General features: G+C 40.0%; 1 long non-coding RNA gene across 1 annotated transcript in view; it reads right to left on the bottom strand.

Moving 5' to 3' along the window:
* LOC116667311 overlaps positions 1-17,704 on the bottom strand; it is a 48,639-nt gene extending 30,935 nt beyond the window's left edge. Inside the window, exon 1 of the long non-coding RNA XR_004324201.1 lies at positions 17,575-17,704. This is a non-coding gene — a long non-coding RNA (uncharacterized LOC116667311). The remainder of the gene's footprint in view (positions 1-17,574) is intronic.
* Positions 17,705-21,924: the final 4,220 nt, after the last annotated feature.

A 21,924-nucleotide genomic window follows, 5' to 3' on the forward strand; every position in this document is an offset into this window, starting at 1 on the left:
TAACACCCCCCAAAAAGAATAAAGCAACAGAAGTGTGCACATGTGGGCATGTATGCTCACGTGTGCTTGCAAGCAGGCTTTGATATACATGTTTGTGCATGCACATAATCACACAGTGTGACTAAATTTTATCAGAATCCTCATGGGCTCTTTTTGGAACCATAATCTCATTCATACTTTTAATATCTCCCCCCCAATAAATGCCCATGCTTTAAGCAGCAACTTAGACAGGAGGTACAGAAGGCTTTAATAACCCTATAAGAGTAGAAGAAGAGATGGAAAATCAGCAAATGCAGACATCTGGGTTCCTGGCTGGAAGCTAGGGCCAGGACCACCAAATGCCTGAGACTGGACTCAAACGAGGCAAACCTGGAGAGAAACATTCAGAGACAGAGATGGTAAGAGGCACCCAGCACATTTAGGGATCTTCTCCCCAGTGTGCACCATGGCTAAGTTCTGTGTCGCCCTCTCTCAGACCTCAAATGCACTCCAAGTTCTACTCTGCACACAGCTGAATCTCAGCACGTATATGTTAATGGATGAATGAATCAAAGGAACTGATTCAACTGGGAACACACTTTAACATCGATCACAGAAAAAGGAGGTGGGTTCACATACTAGCCCACAGTAGAGAAAGCAATTCAATTACCAACACTAACAGACAATAAACTCCGGCCACAACATGGCAATTTTATGAGACACTCGGCTGCAGCAACTTTGCCTTTCTTTTCTCGGCTTCTCCTTTCCCTTTCCACCCCCATTGACTATAAGCGCCACAGCGTGGTACCCCAGCTTTGTTCCCCCCCTGAATCTCCTCGTCACTGGGTGGGCTATGGGAAGCCTGAGCTGGCTGATTAGTCATTTGTTTTTCTTTTTCCTTCCCATGCAGTTGAATAACTCATATGGTCTACAGGCTTAGGTATTTGGCACTGCGAAAATGCACACACAATGAATGGGAACCTTATTTGTTTAGAACTGGGAAATAGAGTCGGCAAGAAGTTTAAAGCACTGAAAGGCCAGAATTTGTCCTGACTCCCTGGTGGCTGAGTAGGTCAGAGAATAAATGTAACCTTGAGATTTCTGGGTCCCTGAAAACAGGGCAAAGGCATTCAGTCCAGGGGATTAGCTAGTCTGTTAGTTAACACATGAAAATGCCTTCACAATTCTCCCAGCAGGAGGTGGAGAAGGGGTAGGGAGGAGAGATTAGTTGGGAGGAAAAAGAAGCATGAAGAAAGAAGGATGCTGATTTTTAGAAGCAAAGAGGACAAAGTCAGATGCACGTTGGAAGCTGTCTTTTGGATGACTGAGGGTGGGATGGGGCTTTGATCTATATTTAGTCCCCAAAGCTCAGTGCTGCACGGCAACCTTTGTTATGCCAGAGACACTCATGTTGGACACCAGAACAAGGGCAAGAGAGGACAGTGGGAGAGAATTACAGGAAAGAGAGATGAAGGCTCATGAGGAGGGGGCTGCAGTGGGGGGAGGGGAGCGCTCCCTTTCCCTCCTTTGTGAATATACAGACAAGTCCATCAAACCCGTGGCAGGCTGCAGTGATGAGAAAGATACATAATATGATAAAGCTTGGTAGCAGGCATGTGTGATTGAACAGACCAATGAAGAGATAACATTTGAAAGCTTTACTGCTTGGAAAGCTGTTAGCAAGCTGGTGTCCCCTTCATCATGTTTAATTTTACTTTTACTACCCTTCATTTGCTTTGACGGCTTGATGTTGCCATGGTGCGGTTGGAATTCTCATAAAAGTGCTGTTACCCTTTCAAGATGGCCATTTTTTTCTAGGGTTTATACCACATTTTATAGTTATGTCAGAAGGTTTACTTGGTTTATGAATTCTCCAAGCTCTAAGATTGCTCTCAAAAATCTCCGGGTTGCCTTCCATTCTTGCCAGTTAATTTGTGATCTTTTCACAACAGTCACATCTTTGGATGATGTCCTGATATAATCAGAAATGCATCTTTTGGTTTATACAAGTAAACAAAGGGCACACGGAGAAACCAAGCCCACTTTTCCCAGGTTCTAAGCCCCTGAATATATGTAACTGTCTAAATGCTTCTGAATATTGCATCTGATGCATAAATGGTAATAAATAAAATAACTGTGACCAACTATAAAATCTAATGTAATATGTAACCATATAACTTGATGACTCCTTGATTCCCTCTCTAACAATTCAAGGCTGGTAAACTGTGTGAGAGGAAAACACTATTAAATCCCTACTGAGAAGCTTAGGTTATAGGTTATGAATAAGCCTTTGAGTAGGTCTGCAACTTCATCAATGGTTATACTCTATTCACTTCTTCAAAGACATTTAATTACTCACCAGATCCGTGTCTAAGAATTTCAGAAAGCAGAGGAATTCAAGGCATTGTGTACCACCAGGTTTGAAAGGCAATCCAAACTGAGAGAGCCAAAAGCAGCGAATAACTGCAAGACAGTGTTCTAAGATCTGTTGGATAATTTCAATGTATTTGAATGTGGTTTTATGTTAAGATTTGAGGTGAGACATCAGACATGTATTTTAAAGACCATCTTTCAGGTACATCCTGGTCAATAAATGTGTAGTCCATTTTTCTGCATGGCCTTGCAAGATCTGAAATGTGGAAGTGGTTTTGAGAAGTGACAAACTACTTATCTGTGTTCGTTTCCTATGGTTGATCTAACCAATTACCACAATCTTAGTGACTTTAACAAATTTATCATCTTAGAATTCAGGAGGTCAGAAGTCTAAAATGGGTCTCATTGGGCTAAAGTCACAGTGTCAGCAGGGCAGCACCTCCCTGGAGGCCCTAAGGTAAAACTTGCTTCCCTCACCTTTGTTAGAGTCTATAGATATGCGTTCCTTCCCTGCCTCTTCAAAGCCAGCAATGCCCCATGGCCTGGGACCATTATTCCAGAGTCATCTCTCCCTCTCCTTCTACTGCCCTCTTTCACTTTTAAGGACTCTTGTGATTACAATGGGCCCACCCAGATAATCCAGGAAAACCTCCTTATTAAAGGTCAGCTGGTTAGCAACCTCAACACTGCCCCCCCTGGACACCCTCCCCCCCCCCCCCCCCGGCAAACTTAGTTCCTCTTTGCCATGTAAATAACATGTTGACAGGTTGTGGATTAGGATGTGGACATCTTTGGAAGTCTTTATTCTGCTTATCACACCATCCACTGGAGGTAGCAAGCATGTGAGAGGACCCCTTAAAACAGTATGGAGAAGACTTCCCACACTAAATTAGAGTTGGACTAAATAACTGGAGGTCAACTTTCCAAAACAGAGATTAAATGACACTTGAGCATTGTACAAAGAATTCAATCTCTCTGTCTTTAGCTTCTCCACTGGTAAAATGGGTGTGCTAACATTTGACTACCCAAAAGCAAGAGTTTCCAAAGCTGCAGAGTACTTAATTATATATACATAAATTACTCACCAGATCCGTGAGTTATTTTACCCTTACCTATTTGACATTTTAATAGCTTCGAATTTTTCTATTAAAAATAACACTACAATATATAACCCTATAGGGCCCTGGTTATTTTCCTATGATAATTTCCAAATTGTCCTTTTACTGGGTCCAATAGTGTGAACATTTTTAAGGATCTTGGTATTTTCCAAAATGGCAGCACAGGTGCAAGAGTACATGCTGGAGGGTGGACAAGACAGGACAGAGGAACCTGCTTACGCCCAGCCCTCGGGTCCTGGCCTGTCATGAAAGGTTTAATGATACACATTTTTATACAGCATGGCCAATAAGTGCAAAAGAGTCACTTTTATGGTGCTCAACAAAAGAAACTTCAGAAAGAAAAAAACAAACCCTGTTGGAGTCATTATACAGAAAAAAATGGCTTAAAACAGCAAAGTTCAAAATGGTTTACAAAGCCCCTATGATATTCATTATGTGGTCATTTTTATGACACGCAGCTCTCCATTACAAACTGACATCAGAATCTAACCTGTGTGTGAGATCTGGTCTACTTGTACCAGGGTATACTGGTGCCAGCCATGCACACTCAATGCATTTATTCAACCAGTACTTATTCAAAGTCAACAATGGGCCAGGCCCTGTTCTAGACTCTTGTGATGCATCAGTAAACCAAAGATTCCTGACCTCACGGGGCTTACACTCCAGTGGAATACATGTGGCTACACCATCTCCTACTGCTTGATGAAGTCATGCTTAGATCAAAGCTGGTCTGATTAACCCTAATTTGACCCATAAATAAGGCTGGAGACCCACTAAGCCATGTCCAGACTCCTGATCCCCCCACCACTGTGAGATAATAATTCTGTATTTTTTTAAGCCACTAAATTTTGTGGATAACATATTCCTAAGTTATCCCCCACAAATGTCCATCCTTTTGGCTGAAAGTAGTGATGTGAATTGTTTTAATGTATTCAACATCACCTCTTTTCTGGAAAATGCTCCTCCTCCATCACTTGTGGTCCTTATGGGACTAACAATCATAAGACTCTTTCCCTTGACTACAGGGTTAGGATGATAATCCAGGTAAAGCTAATCAGAACCTCTCTCCTATGGATTTAAGTATCTATTTAATCAGAGGATATGTACAAGAATGTAAGATAACTGGTGCCATGCCTCCATATGGAGGGGACCCAGAGAGACGGACCCACTGCTGTGAGCCCTGGAGGTGCCTTGGTTGCCTTCCTGCCAGTGGCCTAGTTATTTCACTCTTCATTTCAGTCTATGAGCTCCCCTTATTATTCCAATTAATTTCCTCCCCCCTCAAACCATAGTCAGAGTCCGTTTCTGTTGCTTAAAATAGAGAACCCTAGGAGATGGACACTGGATACAATCAGCTAGCCATATCAACCATAAAGAAATGCAGCAAAGTTTTCTTTAGTACTTCTTTTGATGGACCCAAAATTAAAACCATATAATGACAAAGCTATAGGGAGCTCATCACCATCCAAAGCACACTTCTTGCTTTTTAGGTAAGGAAATTGAGGCCCAAAGTGGGGAAGTGACTTGCCCAAGTTGCCACAAGGATTTATTGGTAGACTCAGAATAGTTTTATATACTTAAGTCACACCAGTACCAACAGCAACTAAACTATAAGAGTTACTATTGTAAATTCTGAGAGAAATAATACAACAGTGTAATTTTAACTCCTACACAGGAAAAGATTCCAAGTAGTAGCCATGAAGATCACACATGTGTAGGTAGTTGGGGAAATGAGAAGGAACACCTATAACTGATGATTTATATTCTTCCTAGAATGATGATTATGCTATAAAAATTGGGAAGGAGGCTGACTGATTAGACCCTGGCCTCTAATTATTGTATGAATATTGGGCAAGCCTTGGAACCATGTGTCCTGTAGTAGGCGACATCTAAGATGACTCCTCCCAGTGATCCCTACCTTCCTGGTATTCAGAACCTTGTGCAATCTTCTCCCCTTGAGCGTGGACTGACTGACTTCCTGACTTACTTCTAACCAACAGAACGTGGAAAGGTCATGTGATAACAATTCTATGATTAGGTTACAAAAGATTGTAACTTTGTCTTGCTAACAGATTCTGTCTTGCTGGCCTGGATGAAAAAGGCACCATACTGCAGAGGCCATGTGGCAAAGAACTGAGGATGACCTCCAGCCAACAGCCAGCAAGGAACTGAGACCCTCAGCCCAATAGCCGTCAAGGCACTGAAGACTGAAAATAACCAATTGTTAGCTAGGAAGCAGATCCTATTTCAATTAAGCCTTGATTGCAACCTTGGGAAAGCCCCCCAAAATAATGACATCACTGCCATACCCAAATTCCTGACCCCCAGAAACTGTAAGACAGTAATTCTGTATTTTTTTAAGCCACTAAGTTTTGTGGTACTTCATTACATAGCAATAGATTGCTAACACAGCCCTTGCTGGAATACAATCTTTACCTTCCTGGGGGACTAAGGCTTTCTTCTCGTGGTTACGTAAGAAAGGAAGTTGGGCTATGGATTTTGAACACTCTCAGGCTAATGGCCCCTGTGCAAAGCAGCAGGCAGTGCATTATGTCTGTCAGAGCCAACCAACTCTAGCATAGCCAAAGGTTGTGAAACAGGAAATTGGGAAATGCAACCTTTCCATTGCCCACATGTAGAGTCTACCGCATCTTAAAAGAAACTTCTGCAAGAAAGAAAAGAATCAAATGGCACTAGTAGGAGAGAGAATTTTTGAGATATAGTTAGTCTCACCAGTGCCCTTAATTGCATGCTTTTATTTAGTTTTAGCCAACTGGCAGTTAAACACCATTTTAATTATGTTAGCACTGGAAAAAGAAGAGTATCTTGAGTTTCTTGTTCCAACTTCCTTTCTTAATTGCTTTTCATTCAAGCCGAGGACTTATGGTGGCAGCCACAGCCCAGATGAAAAACAATTCATTGTATCGGTGACTGGGCCTCGTAACAGAGCACCTTAATAAGAGCAAGTTCTGTACTTCCTGACTCCCAAGACGGATTACATTCATAGTCCATTATTTGAACAAGGGTATCTGATTTATGGCAAATCTATCTGAAACAGCATTGTAGAATTGTATTTCATCTTTAAGAAATGTATTTTATAAAAGTAAGATATTTACTTCTGTTGCAGGAAGGAATTTAAGCAGAAAAATTTCTAATGTTTGTTGAATTGTACAAGAATGATGAGGGGGAACTGAGTGATACATCACCAACTAACTTGAAAAACTCAGCTGTATTTTTATTTCAGGAAGAAAGGCTGAGCTAAGGGTGCCCTATGGTATTGTATGAAATACCTTTCTTCTTTTTCCGAGTCATGCATATCACCCAGGAATTCACAAGGGTGGCATCTCCCGTTCTCTATTACTTAAATTTGCACAAGCATGCAATCAGTTCTCTCCTTTCCTTCCTCTTTAGGGCTTGTGAAAGAAGTTGAAATTTAGTCTTTGAGGATGGAAACCTTTGTTTGGAATCATAGAATCATAGACTGTAAAAACCAGAAGGGATCTCAGAGATTATCTGGTCCAACCCTCTCATTTTACAAGGGACGTAACCACGACCCTGTAGTGAAAGATCCTGTCTAGGATCAATGCTTTTCATGACACCTGGAGTCCACAAAAAGCACAGAACTCACGCACACTGGTAAGGAGTTTTAACTTCTTTAGTTGATTTTTTTCTTCTTCTTTGAAAGAAGTCAGAGCAAGAATACAGAGCCAAAGATACAATGACTGTGGTAGCAGAGCCTTGGTGTCTCATTCTGGCTCACTCCCTCTCTAACTCTGAGACCTTGGAAAAATCAGTTAATCTCTCCATTTCAGCCTTGGTAAACCTGGAGAAAAACAACAGGACCAAGCTCTTGGGTTGTGGTGAGGATGACATGAGCCCCTGTATTTTATATAGCACAGAGCAAGAGCTCATAAAATGTTTGTGATCACTGTTATTAGCTCCTTCTAGTATTATACCATCTTGACTGTGCTCATCCTTATCACTAGTAAATCGTTTTACCCGTTGGGCGAATGCCTCAATTCAGACACATGTAAACTGCAGAAATTTCAGCATTACAACTCCCTTGATCTTGGCTCCTACTCTCCTGCCAACTGCACACAGTTTGAAAGCTGTCTTGTCAGCCTTGAATGGCCTCTTCCATCAGTTCCCACCCTGGCTGCCCCTGCACCACTGGACCAGAAGTACCTTGAGGGTAAAGCTTACAATTGACCCTTCTCTGCATTTCAATCAGACCTGATACAATGTCTTCAACTCCTCGGTTCCCATTTTGAATCAATATTTTGCTACTGAAATTTCATTGCTGCTAGAGACAAGGCAACCTGGATAGGCTCATGCCGATGTAAGAGAGAAGATTCTCGCTAAATAATAACAGAGGATATTATACCATAAAGCTCCACAGAGAGCTCATAATTAGTGCCAACAGCTCAGGGAAGCATGGGCTTGAATCCAAGTACATGAGGCTAGGGGAAAGCCAGGAGGCAGAACCTGAAACAAGAATTGCACCAAGACATGAACTGAAGAATCGGGGTTGAACAACAAGATCAGTTTTAATGAAGGGGGAGTCTATAGAGGAAGATGAGTCCAGGTGTAGTGATGGAAAGGAATTCACAAATATTTATTAGCTATTTTAGTCACTTATCCCTGAGGCAAAAGAAGAACTGGTGCCTTAGTTGATGTTTACAAAGTCCTTGAATTGTAGTCCTCAGCGCAAGGCTCTTTAGTTACCAGCACAGCATGCTCCATGGAGTGGCCCTGGGATGATTTTTCACCCTTCTTTCTTGCGTTCCACAGAGCTTCCATGACAGGTAAAGCTTTGGAGAAAACAAAGTGCAGTGCTTTGCTCGCTCAAAAGGACTGTCCCCTGTTGTCAGGACTTAAATTTTAAATCATTCTGGCCGCTCAATATGGAACCCAGCAAAGAGCCTTTGTGAGGGAAAGGTCAGATGCAGTTATTAACACAGAGTGACAACTGTACTTCAGAAAACAATTGCCCTCACCCGTCCCTGCAACCTTCACAGAAGTCTTTGCTGACAATCTCTTCATTTCTGTACACTGTCAGCAAGTTATTTAACAGCGCCCTGTTGTCCATCTTGGCTTGCTCAGAAGCATGGGCTGAGAGAGGACGGTGAACTTGGGAGAATAAAAGGATAGAAAGAACATTTTAATCTCTGGCCAGGTCAATTCAACGCCACTTCAGTGAACATTTAACTTTTTTTCCCCCTTGGTTAGCAAGACAGAGCCAACTCTGAGCCACAACCTTTGCGTTTTAGAGCTGGGAAGAGTCCCACCTACCCCCCCCCCACCCCAGAAAAGCCCCAGAGAACCCCCAGGGTCTCTGACCCTGCAGCCAATATTGTGCTCTGCCTGGGGTCCGTTTCTCCATCACTTTATCTGCCTGAGGTCTCAGTTCCTAGTGGAAGCTTTTGGTTTCCACTGACCTCGGGCTATGTCAACCAATGGGTGGCTGTGACTTCTCAACACTTTGCATCTTGGCAGTTTGCTGTTCTCCACCGTCACAAGATTTAATTGTACCTATCCTGAATGGATAAATTAATGCATTGCTCTAGATTTTCAGGACTGGGTCAAAATGATCAAAGCTGAGGGGATATTTTGTTTTACAGATGTTGGGAGAAGTGACAGGGTTAACCCTTCTTAAACAATCTATGTGTAGGAGAAAGGCTGTAATGCAACATCTCGCAGCCTTCTGTGACTTGGAGTTATGTGTCCTGACCTAGCTGAGCAGGGATTACAGAAGCAGAGCAGCAAACTGCATCGACAACTTCCCATCTAAATATGTGTCCGTGTATGTGCGTGCGTGTATGCAAACATGTATGCAAACATGCTCATGTTCCCAAAGCCTGTCATATCTATGCACGTGAAGGGGAGAAGACGACCAAAAGTGGAAGGAGGAATGACTCTTGGGCTGTTGGCAGCCAGTTTTGTTTTGCCTAGGTTCCCAAATTAAGTAGTGACCATCAATTACCAACTTCTGGTCTAGATGCTAGCATGAGTCAAATCACTATTCTTAGGTGGAGGGAGGGCCTCCGTGCCTCTCTGTGTGTTTTCTTATTGTGCTGCTACCATGGGTCCCTGAACCTAGCCAGCCCTGTCCTAAGTAGATTTTATAGAAAGCTCTTTTCCCTTTGGCGCCTGTGGAAGAAAGGGAACCTGCTCCGGAGAGCATGTTGAGACTGAGCGAAGCTTTGACATGCGATAAAATGATGAGCTCCCCAGGGAAATCTCCACAGGCTTGGCACTAGCTTCACCATTAGTCTTGTCCTCACCGGGGGAGGTACGCTGCCTTTTCAAGCCTCTTGGAAGGAATAATATATCGATTTGGATATTACCCTGCTATTGACATGCTGGCATTTCTGCTTTAACAATTTTTAAAGAAACAAGTAGGAGTTTACAGTGCTGGGTCCTTAATAATCCTGGAAGACAGCTGAGAGTAGTTGCAATGAATGCATATGACATTTCCCCCAGTCTTCTTTAGAGCACTAAATGTACCCCAAGCACCTAGTGTAGGGAATTGCACCCTCTCTATACTCAAAAAATAATTGCTAGTGAGATGGATTTTCAATGAACGGGGTTAGGAATTTCAAGTCAAAATCCCTCCCACCCTGATTTCTCCTGAAGATTGGAAATATTTGTTGCCCTAGTGCTGTATGCAGAGCTGATACGCTTCATAGCAGGTCGGTGTCGGGAACCATAATTTCCTCCAAATCTACAATAATGTTAAGTCTTGCCAAATTGGGTTCACTTCCATTTTATCCATCAGTTTAGACACAGACACCACAGGCACAGCTCGTGGTTTTAAAGCACTGTTTGGAGATGTCCTTGGTCAACACCTCTAATTAGGTGCTTACTCTCTAAATGAGGCTGAACCACTTGAGGTCAAGACAGGAATTTGTTTTTGTTTCCTACATGGAGGGTGCTGAATGAAAAAACACTGAGTTGAGGTAGAACAGGAAAGTTTACAGCAAGGTGCAAAGAAAGATTTCCTTGTTGACAACATTTTGGTGTTTGGACAGGATCATTTTAAATTTGACTTTTAAAAAAGTGAACTTCTTTGTGTTTATGATGTTTCATTTCTTCCTTCTTATGCATTAATGATTGCTTGCTTTTGTCAGGCATAAACAGAGACCCAAAACACTAATCCAATGGCGCTGAGAAAGTGCAACTGTGGGTGCTACCAAATCCAAAAAATCCTAAATCCTTGCTGCACCACCACTCCTTTACACTTGAAGATGGTATCATGTCCCCTGAAAACTCAAGGCTTCCAGTCAAGACAGTATTTGTTGACACTGGTCTGTCTTGGCACTTGAAAGCATGTTCACAGTAAGCCTTCTTGATCATTTTACCTGCCATCTGCTTTCCAGCATTAACGGAAGTTAATTTGATCATTTTGATCAAAATTGCATGTAATTTACACATAAATTTAGAGAAAACTTTAAAAACTGTGAAGATTGAAGCTTTTCATGAATAAACACAGTATATCCCTCTCCACTTATTTAGGTATCTTTTATGTCCATCAATAAAATTTCTTTTGTCCATGATGTTCTAAAACCTTTGTTGCTGTTGGGAATTCTACCTTTTAAGTTGTATTTTTGCATTAGTCATTGCCAGCATGTAGAAATATTACCAATTATAATGCTGATCTCCTATTTTAAAATCTTATTATTTCTAATACTTTGTAAATTCTCTTGAATTTTTTAATGTGAAAGAAAATATTCTCACAACAGAATTTGCCTCCTTCCCCCCCCCCCATATTTATACTTTCTTTTTCTTCTCTTATTGTGTTAGTTAGGAACTCCAATCAAATGCTAAATAGAAGCATGAATAATAGCAGGAATCCAAAATTTGCTTCCAATTTTAAAAGTATCTAAAGTCCTACCACTAAGAAAGTTGTTTTCAGGAGGTTTTTGAGAAATAATATTTTATCATATTAAGGAAGGATTTCTTCATTTTGCACTTTTGATAAGATTATTCCCTTTTTAAAATCCACAATGAACATTAAATTTTATTAAATTTCTTCTCTGTTTATTAAAATGACCATATACCCTTCTCTTTACTCTATCTCATAACTTACATGAAGAAATTTCCTAATAAAATATTATCCTTGTTTGGTTTAATATATATAGAACTCTTATCATATATATTAATTTTATTTAATACATGAAAGAGTATATTATATATTTAACACCTAAATATCATGTTTACATACTTAGTATAATCAGTGGTAATAGAGCAGAACACATAGGGTTTTCTTCATGATGAACTATGCTTGCATAGTTCTCATACATAAACAGGTAAACCATATACATCACATGTATTAATCTTATATGTAAATATATATTCATAATACTACATTTAATATAAATATTTGGCATCATATACTTAATACAATGCGGACATATAATTAGTAATATTATATACAGAATTCTGGATTCTATGCTTATAGATAAAACTAGGCTGCAACTTTATTTTCTTGATCTATTCTGGTCTGATTACATTATCTGAATTATACTAACCTAAGAGAGTGAGCAGGACATTGTCCCTTCTCTTATGTCTTATAAATTGTTTCAGATAATGTTTCTTGAAGGGTAGCACATTTCCCATAAAACTATTTTGCTGTTGTTGTTGGGGGAAGAAAGGGTTTTAAGAATTGATTCAATTTTTGATGCTTATTGATTTATTCAGGTCTTCAAATTTTCATAAGACAAGTGTAGCAATCTGTAATTTCATAGTCTATTGTCCATTTCATCTTTGTTTTTCAAATTTATTGTCATAATTACTCATCTCACTTTTAAAGATTGTTTTATCTAGTATCTAGATTTGAGCCTTCTTTTCCTTCACTAATATCATTTATGTACTTTGTCTTCCTCATCCACATAACCTGGGATGTCTATTTTACTGATTCTTTTAATAAAAAGCTTTTAAGTTTATTGTCCTTATTGTCACTTCTTTATTCTTTATTTTATTTCCTGCTTCTAACTTTATTTTGTTCTTCATTTTACTTACTCTGATACACAGTCATAGTTTGTTTTGTCTTTTCTTACATAGCTGCAGGATTACCTCTTTTATTTTCAGTCCCTTTTTATTTTATTTTACATATGGACATAAATTTACCTCTGAGTAATACTTTAGCTGCATCTCACAAGATTTTACATGCAATATTCCTACTGGGATTCTAAATGTGTGAAAATTCTTTGTAGCTTCTTCTCTAATTCAAGTGTTAAAGACAGGAATGCTCAACTTCAAACTCATGTTGTGTTCTTTACTATCTTCAATTTTTTTATTTCTAACTATTTTATCGTGGTTAGAAAAGGTAATCACATAATTTTAAATTTTAAGTGACTGACTGAATGATAAAAACACTCAATAATAAGCAAATGCCATAAAAATTATGCATAAAAGTTACATACAGCATTTTGGAAAAAAGGATAAAGCAGGAAAATATCACCAAAAGAAACTAGTATGGCTCTGCCAATATCAACAACATATAACTTAATATAAAAAGTATGGTTGGACGTATAAAGACTACAGACAGAAGTAGCAATTTTTCAAGACTATTTAAAAACCATAATAAACTCATATGCATCCAGCTACAACAACAAACACACACAATCATAGTGGAATATTTCACACAAATCTCTCAGAAGTTATCAGTTAACAATAAAAAGTAGGATATAATGAACATTTTCTTATGTCCTTTAGGTCTTTTATTTTTATTGCCTTTATAGTTTTTCTTGAATAGATACACAAAGAAATTGAACGACTTCTTGTTGGACATTTAGTGTGTCTCCAATTTTTTGCTTTTGCAAAGAGCACTGTAATAGATACACACCTCACACTACTTTGCTTTAGAATCCTGATAGATTTGACTTTCTATCTGGCATTGTTTTTCTTCAGCCTGAACACCTTTAGCATTTCTTACAGTGCAGCTCTGCTGCGGACAAATTCTTTCAGGTTTTGTTTCTCCAAAAATTTTACCCTCATTTCTGAAGGATGTTTTCACTGGATATATGTTTCTTGATTTTAGCACTTTAAAGATGACATGCTATTGTTTTCTGGTCTTTGTTGTTTCTAAGAAGTCATTGTTAATTCATGTTATTATTTCCCTTTATGTAAAGGTATAAAGTGTGTTTTACTTTTTATGCTTTCAAAATTTACCTTGCAATTTTACTGTGTTTTAAATATGGGAAGTGTGTGTGTTTATCCTACTTGGGGTTTTCTGACTCTTTTAAATCTCAGAAAAGTAAAATTCTTAATCAAATTTAGCAAAGATTTCCTATTATTTTTTTCAAAATATTTTTCTGCCTAAGCTTCCCTCTTTCCTCCTTCTGAGATTCCCATGACACATATTTTGGGCTGTGTGATATTGTCCCAAAGTTCCTGATGCTTTGTTCACTTTTCTTCAACTCTTTTCTCCCTGTTTTTAAGTTTGGATAATTTCTAGTCAGCTCTTTGCTTTCCCTCTTTCTTCTGTCATCTCAAACTGGATGTTAAGCACATCTTCCCCCCGCCTCATTTCAGCATTTTTTTCTTCAGATCTAGAATTTTCATTTGCTTTTCTTTCTCTATAGTTTCTAATTCTCTGAATAGACTTTCCTTTAAGAAGACCACATTTTCCTTTAGTTCCCTGAATATATTCCTTTAGTTCTTTAAATATATTTGTAATAGTTGCTTCAAAGTTTCTGTCTGCTAAATCTAACATCTGGGCCAAGTCCGGTCTGTTTTATGTTTCTTTTTCCTTGAGAGGGGGCTACATTTGTCCAATTTTTTTCCACATCTAGTAAATTTTTATTCTCTATTAAATATTGATGATGATACACTGGAGAGATTCTAGATTCTATTATAGCCCTCTGCAAAAAATTACTTTTCATTCAAGCATACAGTTCACTTATGGGTTAATCAATTTTGAATCTGTGTAGGCTTGTTCTTCTACTTTCTTAGGGCAGACTTAGGATGAAAATCCTAAACTTTTTCTTAGTTAAAAAAATTTTGTTTTTACTTGAAAGAACTCACCCTCCAAACTCTGCGCTCCCCATAGGTTTTTGTCACGTCTTGGTTTTAGATTTTACTAGGGAGGCTGTAGTGTAGATTTCGAGAGTAGGTTCCTATTCTTAAGATTTGGCCTTTTTGCTGTCTCAGCTGGATGCCTGAGATGTCACAAGGAGTTAAGGAGAACGCTCCACCCCAGCTGGACGTGCCTTGTTCCCTAGCACTGCTTGACCTCTAGTTTCTCTGTTCTACTCCCAGCTCTGAAGAACTTGTTCTCTGGAAATCCTCAGCTTATCTTGTCCTGTGTAAACATGGCCCGGCACTTAGTCACAGACTTCCAGGGAATTGCCACACGTACTCCTGGGGCCTCACCTCGGTGCAGCTTCCTCCTTTCTCATGTCCCATCCACAGACTCCAGTCTCTTCAGCTTCCCCCAAGTCTTATCTCCACCTCTTCAGTTCAGCAAGATTGCGGAACTCTGTTGTACCTAAGTTTATTGCACCAAGATCTAAAAGTTGCCCCCAGGCAGAGATCTAGAACAAGCATCTGTAAGTGTGGCCTGTTTGTCTAGTTTCTCTTCTTCAGGGATCACAGTCTTGTGGTCTCTGTTGTCCAAAGTTTTATAAACTTTTGTGGGGTTTCTGTATTTATTAGTAACGGTAGGGCTAGTTCAATACGAGTTTCTCTATCATAGCTAAAAGCTAAATCCAGATATTGTATTTTTTTTTAATTCTAGAAATTTTATTTGACTTTTCTTATAGATTCTGATACCTTAGTGAAATTATCTTTTAATTTATACAGTCCATCTTTATCTCTATGATTTTGAATAAATTAGCACATTGATTTAAAGGCTTTTAAGCCAAATCATAATGGGTCTGTTTCTATTTTTTTGTATTATTTTCTCAGATTTGGCTAGATAGTCCTGTATTTTTGTGTAACTGGTGTTCATTTGAGTTGATGTATAACAAAAAAAATTTTTTTAAATCTTATTGACAATTTTTTGAATCATTACCTATGTGTAATGACTATGTAACAACCATTTAGATCAAGATAATAGAGTATTTCTGAATCCTAGAAGACTTGTTTATATTCCCTCCCAGTCACTAGTCCCACAGAGGTAACCTCTCTCTACAGATCAGTTCTTAATTTTCACGTAAATGAAATAACATTTTATGTACCCTTTTGTGCATAATATAATTCCTTTATGATGTCTTTAGACTCAGCCATGTTGGCCTGTGTATCAGTAGTTTGTGTTTCTCATTGTGTGTATTATTCCAGAATCTCAATGTAACACACATTATTTACTAGTCTATTCTTAAGGGACATAACAGTTGCTTCCAGGTGGGGGTATTTAATTGTAGTTGCTATAATTATTCTTGTAAATTACTTTTGATATATATAAACTCTCCTTTCTATTGGATACATATCAGAGGGTGGAATTATTGGGTTGGAGTGTATATGGGTCCTTGGCTTTAGAAAATATTTCCAAAAAAATTACCAAATATCTTATTCTCCTCTCTGTAGAATCTGCTCTTTGGAAACTTTCAACTAATCTTGTCTTGTGCAAGTACAGCCCAATTCTCAGTCACAGACCTTCAGGGAATCCCCAGACATAAGATTCTACATTCTTTCCAACACCTGATATTTATCAGTTGTTTTAATTTTAGCCATGTTCAGGGGTATATAATAGTATCTTTTAGTGGTTTTATTTTGTATCTCTCTGATAACTAATGATATTTAGTACCTTTTTACACGTTCGTTTCTAGTTACATGTTCATGTTCAATTCCATCAATTTGTTTATTTTATAAATATATAATATAAATGTAGAGATGCATGCTGATACTAACTTCTTCTGAAGGATTCCTTTCCCTTCACAGGGCAGGTAAAGTGAAGTCTAAAGTGATGATTTTTCTTAGAGGTGCTTTCCGAGCTCCTTTGGCTATAATCCTGTGACATGAAAAGTATTTATCTTCCTCCAGACCTTTCCCCAGCCTAATTTTTTTTTTTTTTTTTTTTTTGAGAACTCCCCTTCCCAGACCTATCCCTTTTATAATCCTATCACCTCTCTAGGTGCTACTCGATGGTAGAATTCTCAGATGGCCCCAGGTTCACTCTCTTTACTCGGTATACCCTACCTTTTTTTCCACAGGACACATGCAATGCTGTGCTTTGCTGGGTGCAGAGTTAATTTCAAATGCAGACCTTTACTTTCCCTTGACCCTGATGCTCAGGTTGATAACCACAGTCTTTTCCTCTGAGATTTCTCAGACGCGGGTCTGACAGCAATCAAACTCCAAGGGACATATATAAGTTCCCTAAGTGGTTTTCCTTAAGACATTAAGTAATGAAGTAGATATGTCCTCTCCTTTTCTACTTAGGACTCATAGCCCACCTTTCACCAAAGAAATCCACTCTTGACAATTTGACGCCCAGCGAGTGGCTGAGGGTTTCAAGAGTCATGAAATCACTGTTACTTCCCTTGAAAATTTACACTTTGGTGTGTCAACTCACTGTAAATTTTTTTTTATCTATAGGACTGTGGTAAGCTGAATGTCCCTGCAAATATGTTTGTACGCCGATCCCCAGCATTTTAAAAATACGTTACCTGACATAGTAAAAAGAACTGCCACAGCGCAGAGCCAAGATGGTGGAGTAGAAAGACCCTGAGCTCACCTCCTCTAACCAGCATACCAAAACCTCAACTACCTGCAAAACCACCATCTACGAAAAAGACCAAAACCTACCAGAAAAGATCTCCCGTAACTAAAGACATAAAGAAGGAACCACACTAGACGAGTGGGAAAGGCAGACTCGCAATATAATCAAGTTCCATCCCCGGGGGTGGGCGCCCCACAAACTGGAGAAAATTATAGTGCAGACGTTCTCCCACAGAAGCAAGAGTTCTGAGCCCCAGGTCAGTCTCCCCAGCCTGGGGGTCCTGCACTAGGACGGAGCCCCCAGAGCATTTGCCTTTGAAGGACAGAGGGGCTTAATTTCAGGAGCCCCACAGGACTGGGGGAAGTAGAGAACACAAAATCTCATGTGCACCAGGACCCAAGGCAAAAGCAGTCATTTGATAGGAACCCGGACCAAGCCTACCTGCTGGACTTGGAGATTCTCCCAGAGAGGTGGGGGATGGCTGTGGCTCACCCTAGGGGCGTGGACACTGGCAGCAGCCACGCTTGGGAGCTCGTTCCGCCACACGGAAGCAGCTAGTGCTGCTGGGCGCCATCTTGGGCTCTCCCTCTAGCTCGTTAGCGCCAAGGCCCGCCCCCGCCCCCCAGCCTGGAAGCGGCAGGGCTGGGACGTACAGGCACGCCTGGGACGTACAGGCACGCCACGCCCCGCCCCCCGCCCCCCCCACTTCTCCCACGTTCGCTTTACGCCACTTTACTTTTAGGAAAGACCTACATTAGTACCATTTTCCTAACTGAAAGAAATCCGAAGATTTTCGCCTTTACAGAACAGGAGAAAAACACAAACACAAATCGGCACTTGATTTGCGGGCGGCCCTTAACACACAGCGCGCAGCCCTGTGAGAGAAGCGCCGCCCAGCTTCCCGGGAGCCACACTCGGCGTCCCAGCACCCAGCTGCCGGACTTCCGCGCTGTGTCTGTGAGCATCTCTGCTCTACCTCCATTTGTTTTGCACATCTGTTAGCAAGAGGTGTCCTAAGATAACTGCTTCTTCACTTCACACCATTCTGACTTATGAAAAGTTTCACGGGATCGCTCCTCTTTCGGAGAGTGGGCGAAACCTGGATATAGATATACAGGGAGACACCGCCTAGGCAGCAGTCTTTGTGGCTCTTGGGAAGCCTTAGCTATGTTTTTAATAATTCAAGTGCCCTGGTTTTTCTGTAGGAGAAAGAAGAGTTGTTTTGTCAGAAAAAAAGGATTTCCTGTATTCGAGCCTAGGTTTGCCCTTGGCTGATGGCATTTTGGCTGTTTCCTAATGACTCTTTTCATCATATGTCCGGAAAAACCACGAAGGAGTACATCCTCATTGTGTAGAGGTATCTTCTTAAATTTGAATGCCAGGAAGCCTCTCAAAAGCACTTCAAAGCATGTGCGTGTATGAATTTATGGAGGTGTATATATGCTCGTTCTATGCACATGTTTCATATATGTATGTAACATTTTGCTTCTCCCGACCTCAGCTACTCATTTCCAGCGTTACACTCTTTAACTTGTAAACATCCATCTACTACCTTCAGAATCTTGATTTCTAATATTCCACTCTTAAGAGATTTCCCTGTACTTCCAGTTCTTACTGTAATAGTTCCTTAGCTCTCATCTGATCTCATCAAAGTGTCAGTCTCCAATTCATTAATTCTAAGGTTCCCTCACAATCCTTCAGGTCTCTCTGTCTTTCCATTCTTTCTTCAGGCAGGAAAGAGCCTGTCATCTATTACTTTAACGCAGTGTTTGCAATCTCAGAAGCTTACAGGGTCTGGCAGAAAACATAAATAAGTGAAACAAGCAAGACAGAACACAGCGAGAACGTGTAGGGACGTGCTGAACCAAACTGATCGTGTTTCATCAAAAGGCATTCAAATGAGTTAGTTTTAATACAGTGTGTGAGCCAAACGAAATCTGCCTCCAGGCTAAATCTGCCCATTCACCTCTCACCTTATTTCCAGCGCCTAAAACCTCAACTTCCACTGAACTCACTCTGCTTTCTCCATATCTGCATCCAAGTTGCTGCAGATTGCAGAAGAGAAATGCCATAAGGTCAGGATGGCCATTCACCTTCAGGTCACCATCATGTCCTGAGGTGGGCCCTCTGTGCTAAGCAGCCATCCTTCCACACTTCCTAGGAAGCTTTCTGTTCCTTTCTCAGAGATGACAATTTCATACTTTCTCCTCTGCGTGAACTTTCTTACTGGGATGCTTTTAGCGGCAATAATATAATTCTCACCTACAATGGCATCTATATATAAGAAATTCTCTCTCTAAGCTCAGTTATCTATTTCATCCATTGTAAACATTATAATCTACAATCATTCGGGTTTTGTTTATTGGGTTTTGGTAGGTTTTTGTTTTGCTTTGTTTTGTCTTCTGTTTTAATTTCCCTCCACCAGAACACAAACTCCCTGAGGGCAGGGACCAAGTCTCTCTCATTCACGAAGTAGCTCCAGAGTCTAGAACAATAACTGCCATATATTACGTGCTCAATAAACATTTGTTAAATAAGGAATTAACAAGGTTAAGGTCAAGGTTTAACATGTTTGAAATTCCAAGAAATTCGAGATAAAATGTTTCAGGTAAGGTCTAGAATAAGGCTTGGCAAACTTTATCCTACAAAGGGCCAGATAATACATATTTTTAACTTTGCAGGCCAGACAGTGTCTGTCACAGTCATTCCCTTCTACTGTTACAGCCTGAAAGCAGTCAAGGGTCATAGACAATAAATAGGAGTGTTCAGATTTGCACCACAGTCATTGTCTGCAGACTCCTGTTCTAGATGAACAGATTATTTACATAAACCAAAATCCGGGCTCATACTGTTACTTTTAGGTGCTCAAGAAATTATATATGCATGGATAAATTCACATCTATACTATCTACTGAAAGGCAGGACATCAGAGGAGTTGAGAGCATGAGTTCTAGAGCCAGACTGCTCTGCTCAAGTCCCGGTCTTCACGTATGTGCTTTGTGACTATGGGCAAGTCCGTTTCCTCATCCTTAAACTAGGGACAATAACAGTGTCTACGTCACAGGGGTAAATGAGGTAGTCTTTGTGAAATGCAGAGCTTGGCACATAAATACTAGAAGTATGTGTTGAATAAATATGAAGAGGTACTTGCTAAGCACTTCACAAATAGGGTCATATTTCCTTCTCACAGAAGCCCAGTGCGGTAGGTATAAGTATTATCCCCATTTTAAAGATGTGGAAACTGGGATTCAGAAATGCTAGGTAAGGTCGCATGATCACACCGTAAGTGATAGCATTAGGGCCAGATAGACACATTAAGAAATTAAAATCTCTGAAAGAAAGTAGAAATCATTTCTCCTTCCCAATATCAATTCAAAATAAAGGTAACCAATATGGATTGGGTTTTGCACTGGTTTTTAAAACACAGCTGCATGTACTCCGATACACTTCTCATCAAGAGGAATCCCCTCCTCTTGAATCTATGTGGATTTGGGGCTCCTTAAGCCAATGGATTATGGAGAAAGTGACACTATATGACTTCCTAAGGGCCACTCAGCTTTTGCCTTGTTCACTGGAACACAATCCCTTACAACTCTGAGTCACCTTGTAAAAAATCCAATTACCCTGAGGGGGCCGTGTTGAGGGGAAGCCCAAGCCACACAGAGAGGCCACACAGAGACACTTAAATCAATAGTCCTATGTGAGCCCAGCCTTGGAGTCATCGCTGCCCAGGAACCAGACATGTGAGTGAAAGTCTTCAGATGACTGCGTCCTCTAGCCATGGAGTAACCCACAAACATTTAACTCTACCCAGCTGAGGCCCCAGACATCATAGAGCAGATAAACCATCCCCACTATGATCTGTCTGAGTTTTTTAACCACAGAACCCATAAGCATAATAAAATAATTGGTGGTTTATATCACTAAGTTTCAGGGTGTTTTGTTAGAACACAGACAAATGGAACAGAATCTTTCCAGATTTCCCAAATCTCAGCAATGTTCTCCTAGGGCAGTCTACCCAAGCAATAGAAATAAAAGCAAAAATAAACAAATTAGGCCTAATTAAACTTATAAGCTTTTGCACAGCACAGGAAACCATAAGCAAAACAAAAAGACAACCTACAGAATGGGAGAAAATATTTGCAAAAGATGAGACTGACAAGGACTTAATTTCCAGAACATATAAACAGCCCATACAACGTAATTAGAAAAAAAAAAAAAAAACCAATCCAAAAATAGGCAGAAGACCTAAATAAGCAGTTCTCCAATGAAGACATATAAATGGCCAACAGGCACAAGAAAAAATGCTCACTATCACTAATTATCAGAGAAATGCAAATCAAAACTACAGTGAGGTATTACCTCACACCAGTCAGAATGGCCATCATTCAAAAGTCCATGAAAGATAAATGCTGGAGAGGGTGTGGAGAAAAGGGAACCCTCCTACACAGATTGGTGAGAATATAGTTTGGTGCAGCCATTATGGAAAACAGTATGGAGATTCCTCAAAAACTGAAAATAGACTTACCATATGATACAGCAATCCCACTCCTGGGCATATATCCAGAGGAAGCCTTAATTCAAAAAGACACATGCACCCCAGTGTTCATAGAAGCACTATTTACAATAACCAAGACATGGAAACAGCCTAAATACTCATTGACAGATGACTGGATAAAGAAGCTGTGGTAAATTTATACAATGGAATACTACTCAGCCATAAATAATGATAAAATGCCATTTGTGACAACATGGATGGCCTTGGAGAATGTCTTTGTAAGTGAAGTAAGC

This window comes from Camelus ferus, chromosome 11, assembly GCF_009834535.1.
Source record: "Camelus ferus isolate YT-003-E chromosome 11, BCGSAC_Cfer_1.0, whole genome shotgun sequence".
Classification (NCBI taxonomy): domain Eukaryota; kingdom Metazoa; phylum Chordata; class Mammalia; order Artiodactyla; family Camelidae; genus Camelus; species Camelus ferus.